General features: G+C 38.6%; 1 protein-coding gene across 9 annotated transcripts in view; it reads left to right on the top strand.

The window, feature by feature from the left end:
- ZNF438 (zinc finger protein 438) overlaps positions 1 to 14,722 on the top strand; it is a 192,931-nt gene that overhangs the window by 117,882 nt on the left and 60,327 nt on the right. The window lies entirely within an intron of this gene.

Here is a 14,722-nt window from a genome sequence, read left to right as displayed (position 1 = left end):
TTTTTTTCAAAAAAAGAAAGATCTCGGAGGGGCGGAGCAAGATGGCCGAATAGGAAGAGCTCCAGTCTCCAGCTCCCAGCGTGAGCGACACAGAAGACAGGTGATTTCTGCATTTTCAACTGAGGTACTCGGTTTATCTCACTAGGGAGTACCGGACAATCGGTGCTGGTCAGCTGCTGCAGCCCGACCAGCGAGAGCTGAAGCAGGGTGAGGCATCGCCTCACCTGGGAAGTGCAAGGGGGAAGGGAATCCCTTTCCCTAGCCAGGGGAACTGAGACACACAACACCTGGAAAATCGGGTAACTCCCACCCCAATACTGCGCTTTAAGCAAACGGGCACACCAAGAGATTATATCCCACACCTGGCCGGGAGGGTCCCACGCCCACGGAGCCTTCCTCATTGCTAGCACAGAAGTCTGCGATCTAACTGCAAGGCAGCAGCGAGGCTGGGGGAGGGGCGCCCACCATTGCTGAGGCTTAAGTAGGTAAACAAAGCCCTGGGAAGATCGAACTGGGTGGAGCTCACAGCAGCTCAAGGAGACCTGCCATTCTCTGTAGACTCCACCTCTGGGGACAGGGCACAGCTAAACAACAACAACAACAACAAAAGAGCAGCAGAAACCTCTGCAGACACAAACGACTCTGTCTGACAGCTTTGAAAAGAGCAGTGGATCTCCCAACATGGAGGTTGAGATCTGAGAACACTCAGACTGCCTGCTCAAGTGGGTCCCTGACCCCTGAGTAGCCTAACTGGGAGACATCCTCCACTAGGGGCAGACCGACACCGCACACCTCACACGATGGAGTACACCCCTGAGAGGAAGCTTCCAAAGCAAGAATCAGACAGGTACACTCGCTGTTCAGCAGTATTCTATCTTCTGCAGCCTCTGCTGCTGACACCCAGGCAAACAGGGTCTGGAGTGGACCTCAAGCAATCTCCAACAGACCTACAGCTGAGGGTCCTGACTGTTAGAAGGAAAACTAACAAACAGGAAGGACACCCACACCAAAACCCCATCAGTACGTCACCATCATCAACGAAGAGAGGCAGATAAAACCACAAAGATGGGGAAAAAGCAGGGCAGAAAACCTGGAAATTCAAAGAATAAGAGTGCATCTCCCCCTCCAAAGGAACGCAGCTCATCGCCAGCAACGGATCAAAGCTGGACAGAGAATGACATGGATAAGATGAGAGAAGAAGGCTTCAGACCATCAAACTTCTCAGAGCTAAAGGAGGAATTACGTACCCAGTGCAAAGAAACTAAAAATCTTGAAAAAAGAGTGGAAGAATTGATAACCAGAATAATTAATGCAGAGAAGGCCATAAACAAACTAACAGAGATGAAAACCATGACACGAGAAATACGTGACAAATCCACAAGCTTCAGTAACCGACTCGATCAACTGGAAGAAAGAGTATCAGTGATTGAGGATCAAAGGAATGAAATGAAGCGAGAAGTCTAAAGAAAAAAGAAGAAAAAGAAATGAACAAAGTCTGCAAGAAGTATGGGATTATGTAAAAAGACCAAATCTACGGCTGATTGGGGTACCTGAAAGTGAGGGAGAAAATGGAACCAAGTTGGAAAATACTCTTCAGGATATCATCCAGGAGAACTTCCCCAACCTAGTAGGGCAGGCCAACGTTCAAATTCAGGAAATACAGAGAAGACCACAAAGATACTCCTCGAGAAGAGCAACTCCAAGACACATAATTGCCAGATTCACCAAAGTTGAAATGAAGGAAAAAATCTTAAGGGCAGCCAGAGAGAAAGGTCAGGTTACCCACAAAGGGAAGCCCATCAGACTAACAGCAGATCTCTTGGCAGAAACTCTACAAGCCAGAAGAGAATGGGGGCCAATATTCAGCATTATTAAAGAAAAGAATTTTCAACCCAGAATTTCATATCCAGCCAAACTAAGTTTCATAAGTGAAGGAGAAATAAAATCCTTTACAGATAAGCAAATGCTTAGAGATTTTGTCACCACCAGGCCTGCCTTACAAGAGACCCTGAAGGAAGCACTAAACATGGAAAGGAACAACTGGTACCAGCCATTGCAAAAACATGCCAAAATGTAAAGACCATCGAGGCTAGGAAGAAACTGCATCAACTAACGAGCAAAATAACCAGTTAATATCATAATGGCAGGATCAAGTTCACACATAACAATATTAACCTTAAATGTAAATGGACTAAATGCTCCAATTAAAAGACACAGACTGGCAAACTGGATAAAGAGTCAAGACCCATCAGTCTGCTGTATTCAGGAGACCCATCTCACATGCAGAGACGTACATAGGCTCAAAATAAAGGGATAGAGGAAGATCTACCAAGCAAATGGAGAACAAAAAAAAGCAGGGGTTGCAATCCTAGTCTCTGATAAAATAGACTTTAAACCATCAAAGATCAAAAGAGACAAAGAAGGCCATTACATAATGATAAAGGGATCAATTCAACAGGAAGAGATAACTATCCTAAATATATATGCACCCAATACAGGAGCACCCAGATTCATCAAGCAAGTCCTTAGAGACTTACAAAGAGACTTAGACTCCCATACAATAATAATGGGAGACTTCAGCACTCCACTGTCAACATTAGACAGATCAACGAGACAGAAAGTTAACAAGGATATCCAGGAATTGAACTCATCTCTGCACCAAGTGGACCTCATAGACATCTATAGAACTCTCCACCCCAAATCAACAGAATATTCTTCTCAGCACCACATCGCACTTATTCCAAAATTGACCACATAATTGGAAGTAAAGCACTCCTCAGCAAATGTACAAAAACAGAAATTATAACAAACTGTCTCTCAGACCACAGTGCAATCAAACTAGAACTCAGGACTAAGAAACTCAATCAAAACCGCTCAACTACATGGAAACTGAACAACCTGCTCCTGAATGACTACTGGGTACATAACGAAATGAAGGCAGAAATAAAGATATTCTTTGAAACCAATGAGAACAAAGATCCAACATACCAGAATCTCTGGGACACATTTAAAGCAGTGTGTAGAGGGAAATTATAGCACTAAACGCCCACAAGAGAAAGTAGAAAAGGTCTAAAATTGACATTCTAACATCACAATTAAAAGAACTAGAGAAGCAAAAGCAAACATTCAGAAGCTAGCAGAAGGCAAGAAATAACTAAGATCAGAGCAGAACTGAAGGAGATAGAGACACAAAAATCCCTCCAAAAAATCAATGAATCCAGGAGTTGGTTTTTGGAAAAGATCAACAAAATTGATCGACCCCTAGCAAGACTAATACAGAAGAAAAGAGAGAAGAATCAAATAGACGCAATAAAAAATGATAAAGGGGATATCACCATCGACCCCACAGAAATACAAACTACCATCAGAGAATACTATAAACACCTCTACGCAAATCAACTAGAAAATCTAGAAGAAATGGATAATTTCCTGGACACTTACACTCTCCCAAGACTAAACCAGGAAGAAGCTGAATCCCTGAATAGACCAATAGCAGGCTCTGAAACTGAGGCAATAATTAATAGCCCACCAACAAAAAAAAGTCCAGGACCAGATGGATTCACAGCTGAATTCTACCAGAGGTACAAGGAGGAGCTGGTACCATTCCTTCTGAAACTATTCCAATCAATAGAAAAAGAGGGAATCCTCCCTAACTCATTTTATGAGGCCAACATCATCTTGATACCAAAGCCTGGCAGAGACACAACAAAAAAAGAGAATTTTGGACCAATATCCTTGATGAACATCGATGCAAAAATCCTCAGTAAAATACTGGCAAACCAGATCCACATCAAAAAACTTATCCACCATGATCAAGTGGGCTTCATCCCTGGGATGCAAGGCTGGTTCAGCATTCGCAAATCAATAAACGTAATCCAGCATATAAACAGAACCAAAGACAAAAACCACATGATTATCTCAATAGATGCAGAAAAGGCCTTTGACAAAATTCAACAGCCCTTCATGTTAAAAACGCTCAATAAATTCGGTATTGATGGAACATATCTCAAAATAATAAGAGCTATTTATGACAAACCCACAGCCAATATCATACTGAATTGGCAAAAACTAGAAGCATTCCCTTTGAAAACTGGCACAAGACAGGGATGCCCTCTCTCACCACTCCTATTCAACATAGTGTTGGAAGTTCTGGCTAGGGCAATCAGGCAAGAGAACGAAATCAAGGGTATTCAGTTAGGAAAAGAAGAAGTCAAATTGTCCATGTTTGCAGATGACATGATTGTATATTTAGAAAACCCCATTGTCTCAGCCCAAAATCTCCTTAAGCTGATAAGCAACTTCAGCAAAGTCTCAGGATACAAAATTAATGTGCAAAAATCACAAGCATTCTTATACACCAGTAACAAACAGAGAGCCAAATCAGGAATGAACTTCCATTCACAATAGCTTCAAAGAGAATAAAATACCTAGGAATCCAACTTACAAGGGATGTAAAGGACCTCTTCAAGGAGAACTACAAACCACTGCTCAGTGAAATAAAAGAGGACACAAACAAATGGAAGAACATACCATGCTCATGGATAGGAAGAATCAATATCATGAAAATGGCCATACTGCCCAAGGTAATGTATAGATTCAATGCCATCCCCATCAAGCTACCAATGAGTTTCTTCACAGAATTGGAAAAACTGCTTTAAAGTTCATATGGAACCAATAAAGAGCCCGCATTTCCAAGACAATCCTAAGTCAAAAGAACAAAGCCGGAGGCATCACGCTACCTGACTTCAAACTATACTACAAGGCTACAGTAACCAAAACAGCATGGTACTGGTACCAAAACAGAGATATAGACCAATGGAACAGAACAGAGTCCTCAGAAATAATACCACACATCTACAGCCATCTAATCTTTGATAAACCTGAGAAAAACAAGAAATGGGGAAAGGATTCCCTATTTAATAAATAGTGCTGGGAAAATTGGCTAGCCATAAGTAGAAAGCTGAAACTGGATCCTTTCCTTACTCCTTATACAAAGATTAATTCAAGATGGATTAGAGACTTAAATGTTAGACCTAATACCATAAAAACCCTAGAAGAAAACCTAGGTAGTACCATTCAGGACATAGGCATGGGCAAGGACTTCATGTCTAAAACACCAAAAGCAACAGCAACAAAAGCCAAAATTGACAAATGGGATCTAATTAAACTAAAGAGCTTCTGCACAGCAAAAGAAACTACCATCAGAGTGAACAGGCAACCTACAGAATGGGAGAAAATTTTTGCAATCTACTCATCTGACAAAGGGCTAATATCCAGAACCTACAAATAACTCAAACAAATTTACAAGAAGAAAAAAAAAACAACCCCATCAAAAAGTGGACAAAGGATATGAACAGACATTTCTCAAAAGAAGACATTCATGCAGCCAACAGACACATGAAAAAATGCTCATCATCACTGGCCATCAGAGAAATGCAAATCAAAACCACAATGAGATACCATCTCACACCAGTTAGAATGGCAATCATTAAAAAGTCAGGAAACAACAAGTGCTGGAGAGGATGTGGAGAAATAGGAACACTTTTACACTGTTGGTGGGATTGTAAACTAGTTCAACCATTATGGAAAACAGTATGGCAATTCCTCAAGGATCTAGAACTAGAGGTACCATATGACCCAGCCATCCCATTACTGGGTATATACCCAAAGGGTTACAAATCATGCTGCTATAAAGGCACATGCACATGTATGTTTATTGCAGCACTATTCACAATAGCAAAGACTTGGAATCAACCCAAATGTCCATCAGTGACAGACTGGATTAAGAAAATGTGGCACATATACACCATGGAATACTATGCAGCCATAAAAAAGGAAGAGTTTGAGTCCTTTGTAGGGACATGGATGCAGCTGGAAACCATCATTCTCAGCAAACTATCGCAAGAACAGAAAACCAAACACCGCATGTTCTCACTCATAGGTGGGAACAGAACAATGAGATCACTTGGACTCGGGAAGGGGAACATCACACACTGGGGCCTATCACGGGGAGGGTGTAGGGGTGCGGGATTGCATTGGGAGTTATACCTGATGTAAATGACGAGTTGATGGGTGCAGTACACCAACATGGCACAAGTATACATATGTAACAAACCTGCACGTTATGCACATGTACCCTAGACCTTAAAGTATAATGAAAAAAAAAAAAGCAAGATCTCAAATTGATAATCCAGCTTTTCACCTTAAGAACCTAGAAAAAGAAGAGCAACTAAACCTAAGCAAGCAGAAGGAAGAAAATAAAGATGAAAGTGCAAATAAATGAAAGAATAAAAGCGATAGAGACAATCAATAAAAGCAAAAGTTGGTCCTTTGAAAGATCAGCAAAATTTATGAACCTTTAGCTAGACTAACCAGGATAAAAGAATAATCAGCAATGAAAGCGTGGATACCACTACCGACTCTACAGAAATTAAAAAAGGTAATTATATGCTAAAATATTTGGTGACTTAAATGAAATAGATAAATTCCTAAAAAACAAAAACTACCAAAAAGGAGTCAAGAAGACAGAGAAAATATGAACCTATAACAAGATAAGTGATTGAATTATAATTTTAAAAATTTCCCCCTTCATACACACAAAACACCCAGGCCCGTATATCCTCACTGTGAATTTTACCAAAAATATAGAAAAGAATTTATGCCAATCTTTTACAAACTTCTCCAAAAAATACAAGAGGAGAGGATACTTCCTGACTGATTCTGTAAGGCCAGTGTATTACCCTGATAAAAATGGACAAGACAACAAGAACACAAGAAAACTATAGACCAGTATCTTTGGTCTATAGTTCTGATGTAAAAATTTCTGGCTGGGTATGGTGGCTTACACCTGTAATCCCAGCACTTTGGGAGGCTGAGGCAGGTGCATCACCTGAGGTCAGGAGTTCGAGACCAGGCTGGCCACCATGGTGAAACTGCATCTCTACGAAAAATTAGCTGGGTGTGGTGGCTAGTGCCTGTAATCCCAGCTACTCTGGAGGCTAAGGCAGGTGAATAGCTTGAATCCAGGAGGCAGAGGTTTCAGTGAGCCAAAATTGCGCCATTGCACTTCAGCCTGGGTGACAAGAACAAGACTCCATTTTAACAAACAAAAATTCTCAACAAAATGCTGGAAAATTAAATCTAGTGACATGAAAAGCATTAACATCAAGACCAAATGGGATATATGTCAGGAATGCAAGATTGCTTTGACATATGAAAATCTGTGTTGACACCACATTAATAGAATAGAGAACAGAAGTCACACGATCATCTTAATAGACACAGAAAAAGCACTTGACAAAATCTAAGTCCCTTTTATCATACAAACACTGAACAAACTAGGAATAGAAGGGAACTTCCTCACCCTGATAAAGAGAATCTACAAAAACTACACAGCTGACTTCATACTTAATGGTGAAAAACTGAGAGTTTGCCCTCTAAGATCAGGAACAAGACAAGAATGTGTTATCTTACTGTTTCTATTTAACATTGCACTGGAGGTTCTAAGCAGGGCAGCTAGGTAAGAAAAAGAAAAGCATCCAGATTGGAAAGGCAGAAGAAAAACGTTCTCTGTTTGTAGATGACATCTTGTATGTAAAAATATCTAAGGAATCCCCTAAAAAATTGTTAGAACTAATAAATGAATTCAGCAAGTTTGAAAGACACAAGATCAGTGTAAAGATGAATTGTATTTATATATGCTACCAATGAACAATCTGGAAATTAAGAATAAAACTGAGAAATTAAGAAAACAATGACATTGACAGTAGCATCAAAGAGGATAAATACTCAGGAATAAGTATTTACAAATAAGCAAAAGAAGTGCAAGACTTGCACACCAAAACTACAAAATATTGTTGTGAAAAATTGAAGACCTAAATAAGTGGAAAGACATCTGTGTCTTTGAATTGGAAAACTCACATTGTTAAGATGGTAATACACCCCAAATTGTTCTAGTTTCAATGCAGTCTGAAAATTTCAGCTTCTCCTTTTGTAGAAATTGACAAGTTGACCCTAAAATTAATATGGAAATGCAAGGAATCCATAATAGCCAAAATAGTATTGAAAAAGAAAAGCAAAGTTTGAAAACTCCCCATTCTCAATTTCAAGAGTTACTACAAAGCTATAATAAATAACAGTGCGGTACTGGCATAAGGATATACATACAGATCAATGGAATGGGATCTAAAAATAAACTGTTACGTCTGTTGTACACTGATATTCAACAAGGGTACCAAGACACTCTGATAGTCTTTTCAGCCAGTAGTCTTGGGACAACTGGATATCCTCACACAATATATAAAAATTAATTCAAAATGGATCAAAGACGTAAATGTAAGAGATGAAAACAATATAAAACTCTTAGAGGAAAACGTAGACTGAAATCTTTATAACCTTGTGGTAGGCAGTGGTTTCTTAGATTGATACCAAAAGCATAAACAACAAAAGAAAACTATGTAAGTTGGACTACACTAAAATTAAAAACTTTTGTACTTCAAAGGATGCCATCAAGAAAGTGAAAAGACAGCCCACAAAATGGGAGAAAATATTTGCAAATCTTCTATCTGATAAAGAACCTGTATCCAACATATATAAAAAACTCTTACAACTCAACAATAAAAATAACCCAATTAAAACTGGTCAAAGAAATTGAATAGACATTTTTCCAAAGAAGATTTGCAAATTGCCAATGAGCACATGAAAAGATTCTCAATATTGTTAGTCATTAGGGAATAGCCACAATGAGACACCGCTTCATGCCTTGTGGGATGGCTGTAATTTAAATATGGACAAAAACAAGTATCAGTGAGGATTTGTTGACATTGGAAACCCTATACATTATTGGTGGGAATGTAAATGGGAAACTTCTTTGGAAAACAATCTGGAAAATCCTCAAAAGGTTAAACATAGAGTTACCCTAAGACACAGCCAGTATTTATATTGAAAACCTCTTCCATTCCTGTGTGTAACACTGTAAAGGGGTAAACGTTACGGTATGTGAAGTATATCACAAATAACTCCTCCTAGATGGTCTGTTACTGTGTCAAATTCTTGGGGTACCATATGAACACAAAGGGGTGTGAACCCAACCCTCTAGAGCTTCTTGTCTGTTAGGAGTGTGAGGCATTACAATTGTGGTAAGTACCATCAGAGAAAGATACAGGGGCCACTAAGATTATTAACAGGGATATCTGAACCTAGGTCAGGGACAGTTCTCTTTAAGGGGGTGATTTTCCCTTGAGATCCAAAGGATGAATCCAAGCTATCAAGGCAAAAAGGGCATAAGATAAGAGGGATTACAGGAAGTGGGGGCCAACATATGTAAAGACTCTGTCAGGAGAGTCACAGGGTTTTCAGGAAATGGAAGGAAGGTCAGCGTGAATGAGACAAAGAAAATGAGGGGTTGAGGAGTGCATCCGAGAGAGAGAGGTCCAGACCAGACTCTGCACAACCTCATCAATGTGTTACGGCTTTGAAAGGTTTTCAGTCTGGGGTGACACATTCTAATCTGTGTTTTGAAGACATCCCTCTGGCTGTGTCAGTTAGAAAAGGGGCAAGAGTGGAAGTGGGAGGGACCAGTGAAGGTAGGGACTGATAGAGCAACTTGCACCAGACAGTTGGCAGCGGAGACGAGGAAAAGTGGACATATCTGAGGGATTTTTGGAAGATAAAATTGATACTGTTTGGCGAAAGCCAAGGTAGGGGACGTAAGGGAGAGAGGTGTAAGGCATGGCTCCCAGACACTGGATTTTGGAAAGTGAATGAGTTGGAGGGCTGTTTCTAAGCCAGAGATTTTCCTTTATGATACACTTTGTTATGAACAACTTCAAGTAACATGATTGGATTTTTTTCTGTTGACAAGTATCTCTTTCTTACCGAGGCAGTCACATATAATACAGAATGTGATTTGCTGATAGCAAATATCTGGGGAGAGTACAAATTTCTGAAAATTAGACAATTTTTTTTTGTTTACCAGATGAATTTTGCTCTGAGAGTCTCTGTTGTCCTAGTCTGTCTCCTGTGTCTTCTTTTCTTTTTTTTTTTTTTTACTGTGCATGAGCTGTTTTTAATTTGTTGTGCTGTTACTAAAGTTCTGAAGGCTGCAGTTAAAACATTCCAGTTTCTCTCTTCCATCTTTATTGATTCTCAAGATTTTGCACGGAAAGCTCTTTGGGGGCTAGAACAGCAGTAATTGCATCACACTGTTTTCAAGACTTCAAGTTTCAAAAGCAAATCATTAAAAAAAATACAGTTCCTGATTTAAGTTAGATACAGGGACAAAAAAGTAGCACATGCTCGAATGTTACATGGTCTACAAATAGTGGCAGTATTTTCTTTGGGAGAGTAGTTCTGTTGGTATATATTTTTTAAATACTCAAAAGGCTCAACCTCAAGCAGTAATAAACACAAGCAAAAGTCCTGTGTCTTCTTAAAATGTGTTTGGCCTTGCCGATCCTCCCCCAGTGCTGTAGAGATCATCTGACATGTGAGCCTCATCATTTTAATGTAAGTAATGAAAGTAGACTCTGAAATAATTTTCTGGCAAGTAACTACCTTCCAATGAGAACTATTTGGACTGAGTGTAGTTTTAGCAATTTCTTATTTCGGTGGCCAGCCAAAGTCTTAAAATGCCAAGTTCTTTGGGGATGGTTTTATTCTCCAGTTATGTAGAAGTGATGGTGTTTTCTTATAACTTCTAAAAGCCACATTGGCAATTTAACACTACACTGAAATAAATTTTAATTGACACCCTAAAATCATTTTCATATGATCCCTGAAGAGTTAGTTATTAGGCATCCACTTGCATTAGGATGCCAGCACACAGAACCAACTGACCAGTAAAGATCTTATGAGAAAAAGAGTGTGCAAATGGGTTGTAGTTTCGGTTATAACTGTTTTAAGAAAGGCGACTTCCTGATTATTAGTGTTTATTGTTAATGTATCAGTAATGGGCAAATATTATAAATCTGTAAATGCCAAACACAGCAAAGCTAGAGGCAGATTTGTGTTAGGGGAATCAGGACAGTTATTTAGAGAAAGTCATAGTGACCTGCCTTTCGCATTTTTCTCCTGGGGCATTTTCACTAACATTTGTTCTCATGAACCAGCACACACAGGAAGGAATCAGGGACTACTGTTCCTAATTTTTCAGTGGGAATACTGATACTCACATCTATTTGAAACAAGTTTCCATTTTTCTTATTGTATAGGCCATCTAAAAATTAGCGTTTTATTATTGATGAGCATTAACTATCATTGTTTTTCATGTGTACTTATTCTGTTGTGCATTTTAATTTCTGAGAATACTGAGGACAGAACCCAGTACCTGTCTTCAAACAGCTCCACATTTTACTAGCTGGGTGAGCTTAAATAAGTTACTTAATCTCTCTGTGCATGAATTTCCTTGTATGTAAAATAGGGATCATAAAATATCCATCCCAAGGCTGTGATGAGAATTAAAGAAATTAGCATATACTTAAAATGCCGAGAACACTGTTTGGAGCCATAGAAATCTCAAAATAAATGTTAGTTGCTGCTGCTGTTATACCAATAAAATAGCTCTCTAACTCCCACCTGAAAATTAAGAGGTTAATTCAGTTACGGTTATTGGTGGTGGTGGTTTTCTTTGTTGTTTGGGCTATTTTGGTGGAGTTAGGGCAAGGTTACATAGCTCATAAGTGGTATAAACCAGGTTTACTAAGTCATTGATTTAGAGTAGGGATTAGCAAACCAAATTGGGCCTGGTTTTGTATGGACTGCAAGCTAAGAATGATTTTTATATTTCTAAATTATTGAAAAAAAACGAAGACAATATTTTGTGATCAATGAAAATGAAATAAAATTTTGTTTCAGTATCCATACATAGTTTTTATTGAAACTTCTTTTTTTTTTTTTGAGACGGAGTCTCGCTCTGTCACCCGGGCTGGAGTGCAGTGGTCGGATCTCAGCTCACTGCAAGCTCCGCCTCCTGGGTTTACGCCATTCTCCGGCCTCAGCCTCCCGAGTAGCTGGGACTACAGGCGCCCGCCACCTCGCCCGGCTAGTTTTTTTTTTTTGTATTTTTTAGTAGAGATGGGGTTTCACCGTATTAGCCAGGATGGTCTTGATCTCCTGACCTCGTGATCCGCCCGTCTCGGCCTCCCAAAGTGCTGGGATTACAGGCTTGAGCCACCGCGCCCGGCCTATTGAAACTTCTTAAATAACCTTATATATTGCTTGTAACTGTTTTCTTACTACACTAGTAGAATAGAGTAGTTATGACACAGATGGTAGGGTCCACAAAACTGAAAATATTTACCATGTAACTACTTTACAGAAAAAGTTTTCCAGTGCCTGCTTTTTGCGGTTATCAGTTATGTTGATTACAGTGAATGCCTACCTTTTATATTGCCCTACTTTGACAAAAGATGGTTGCATAAGAAAGTGTATAACTTTAATTAGTTATCCTTGTGGCCAGAAAACTTTTGTTTGTTTTGTTTTGTTTTCAAAAGAATAATTTTCTACGTTGGTTAAAATTTTTCTTGAAACTGGCGTACAAGTTCATGAGTAGAGTTAATTCAACTCTAGTAGATGTGTAAGTATATACATGCCAAAAACTATACATATTCACTAGAGTATTGAGATTTGGATTCGTCTCAAGAGTTGTCAAAACAACTCTTTGTGTGGTAGGGGGTTCTTGGGGGGGTGAGGAGGAGGTTCACTACATTTGCTATTCCATATTTCTTCTTTTTTTTTTTTTTTTTGAGACGGAGTCTTGCTCTGTCACCCAGGCTGGAGTGCAGTGGCACGATCTCAGCTCACTGCAAGCTCTGCCTCCCGGGTTCACGCCATTCTCCCACCTTAGCCTCCCAAGTAGCTGGGACTACAGGTGCCCACCACCACACCTGGCTAATTTTTTGTATTTTTAGTAGAGACAGGGTTTCACCATGTTAGTCAGGATGGTCTCGATCTCCTGAGCTCGTGATCCACCCGTCTCGGCCCCCCAAAGTGCTGGGATTACAGGCGTGAGCCACTGCGCCCGGCCTCCATATTTCTTTTTTAAAAGATTATTGAAATATAATCTTTTCTGAAACAGCCTGTTAATAAGATAAATTTTTCAGTGATAATGTACCTTAAGAGTATAGTATTATAATCCTATTTTGGAAGTTACTTGTGGTTATTTCTTTAAAGCCTTTGCTTTTGTGACTGAAAGACTGATATTTATAAGGTAGCCAAACTCTGGAGGCTTTTAGCAGTTGTACTTGGAGAACATGTGCTTTAATTTTGTCATACCAATCCTTTAGGCAAATAACCTTTTCTTCTATCTATGTGCTGTTTTTATGTATGATGTGAATCTTTCTTATTTGGTTAGTTATATAATTTTTATTTAGCATCTTCTTTCCCCTTGAATATCTGCAAAATCTTGTAACTCCTTTTTTTAAGGTTTGTATCATTCAAAGTTAATTCCTCAAATATTTTGAAAGACTTCATCCGAGGTCCTGAAGCTAAGAATGTGACAGACTTGCACCCTGCCCCTGTATAGTTTTCAGTCTGGTGAGGAAGATAGATGTGAAGTTAATATAGGTGTAGTCAGTGTTGGGAAAGGAGAATTAAATTGCGGAAAGAAAATATAGAATAACAAGACCTTATCTAATCTGAAGAAGGCAGAGAATAGTCTTTGAATTTTTTTAAAAATTTGTGATGATTTTGAAAATCCATCCTTAACTAAAGATCTGTTACTAAGTTGAAATTATTTTGTGTTTAGAAGAAGTATTGAATGAGAATTATAAGAAATTACATACAGTGTCTCTCTTATTGATATAGGCACAATCTACTAAATTGCTATATTGGATGATTGATGGATGGACTTCACACATTTGATTTTGCCAGGAAATTATGTATTGAGTGTAATGGTCATCATGGAACTGGAATGCAGAAAATATCAAAAGTGAAAAAAAGACTACTTGAAAATCAAAATATCTGTTCTTCTTAAACAGAAATATATTTTTAAAGTGGAATCTAACTAGGCGTTTTCCCCCCTTTTAGAACGGTTATTATTTTTAGTATAAAAATAGATGGTTATGTAGTTACATATGTATTATATAAATATATACAATATAGTTATATGTGTGTGTGTATATGCACACACATACATGTATTATACCCAATTAAATGTGGAAGTGCCACCAAGTCAAGCCCCAAAAGTAACCACTGTTGATAATTTGATGTTTCTCTGTGAGAATACAACTTTTTTTCCTTTAAAGGCAAATGAGATCAGAATATACCTACTATTACCCAGCTTGCTTCACTTAAGATGATGTTATGGACATCTTTCCCTGGCAGTGTTAATTGAGAACCACCTCTCTCCCAGGTTCTACTTTATTCTTGTTTTTCTTATTGTTAATACTACTGTTTTAAGTAAGGTAGAACATTCAAAAGGTTTACAAAAAAGTATACAGTAGAAAGTCATTTTTCTTTCCAATTCTTCCTTTTCCAGAGGCTACCACCCTTAACAATTTCCTACCTCTTGAAATCATTCTGTTACAGTTATATGCCTTTACTTAGACTAAAGTTAACCCCCCAAACTAATCATTCATGAGGAATCCAAATGCTTAGTGAATTTACAGCAGCAACCAATTGATTTTGTAATATTATATTTAATATTGTATTTAAGTGTATTTAAAATTGTATACCAAAATGGTAACAGATTTACCATTCATTGTATTTCAGTTTCAAGTTTAAT

This window comes from Rhinopithecus roxellana, chromosome 11 (assembly GCF_007565055.1).
Source record: "Rhinopithecus roxellana isolate Shanxi Qingling chromosome 11, ASM756505v1, whole genome shotgun sequence".
NCBI classification, from domain to species: domain Eukaryota; kingdom Metazoa; phylum Chordata; class Mammalia; order Primates; family Cercopithecidae; genus Rhinopithecus; species Rhinopithecus roxellana.
Note: the sequence above shows the minus strand (reverse complement) of the source record. Positions and strands in the feature narration are given on the sequence as shown.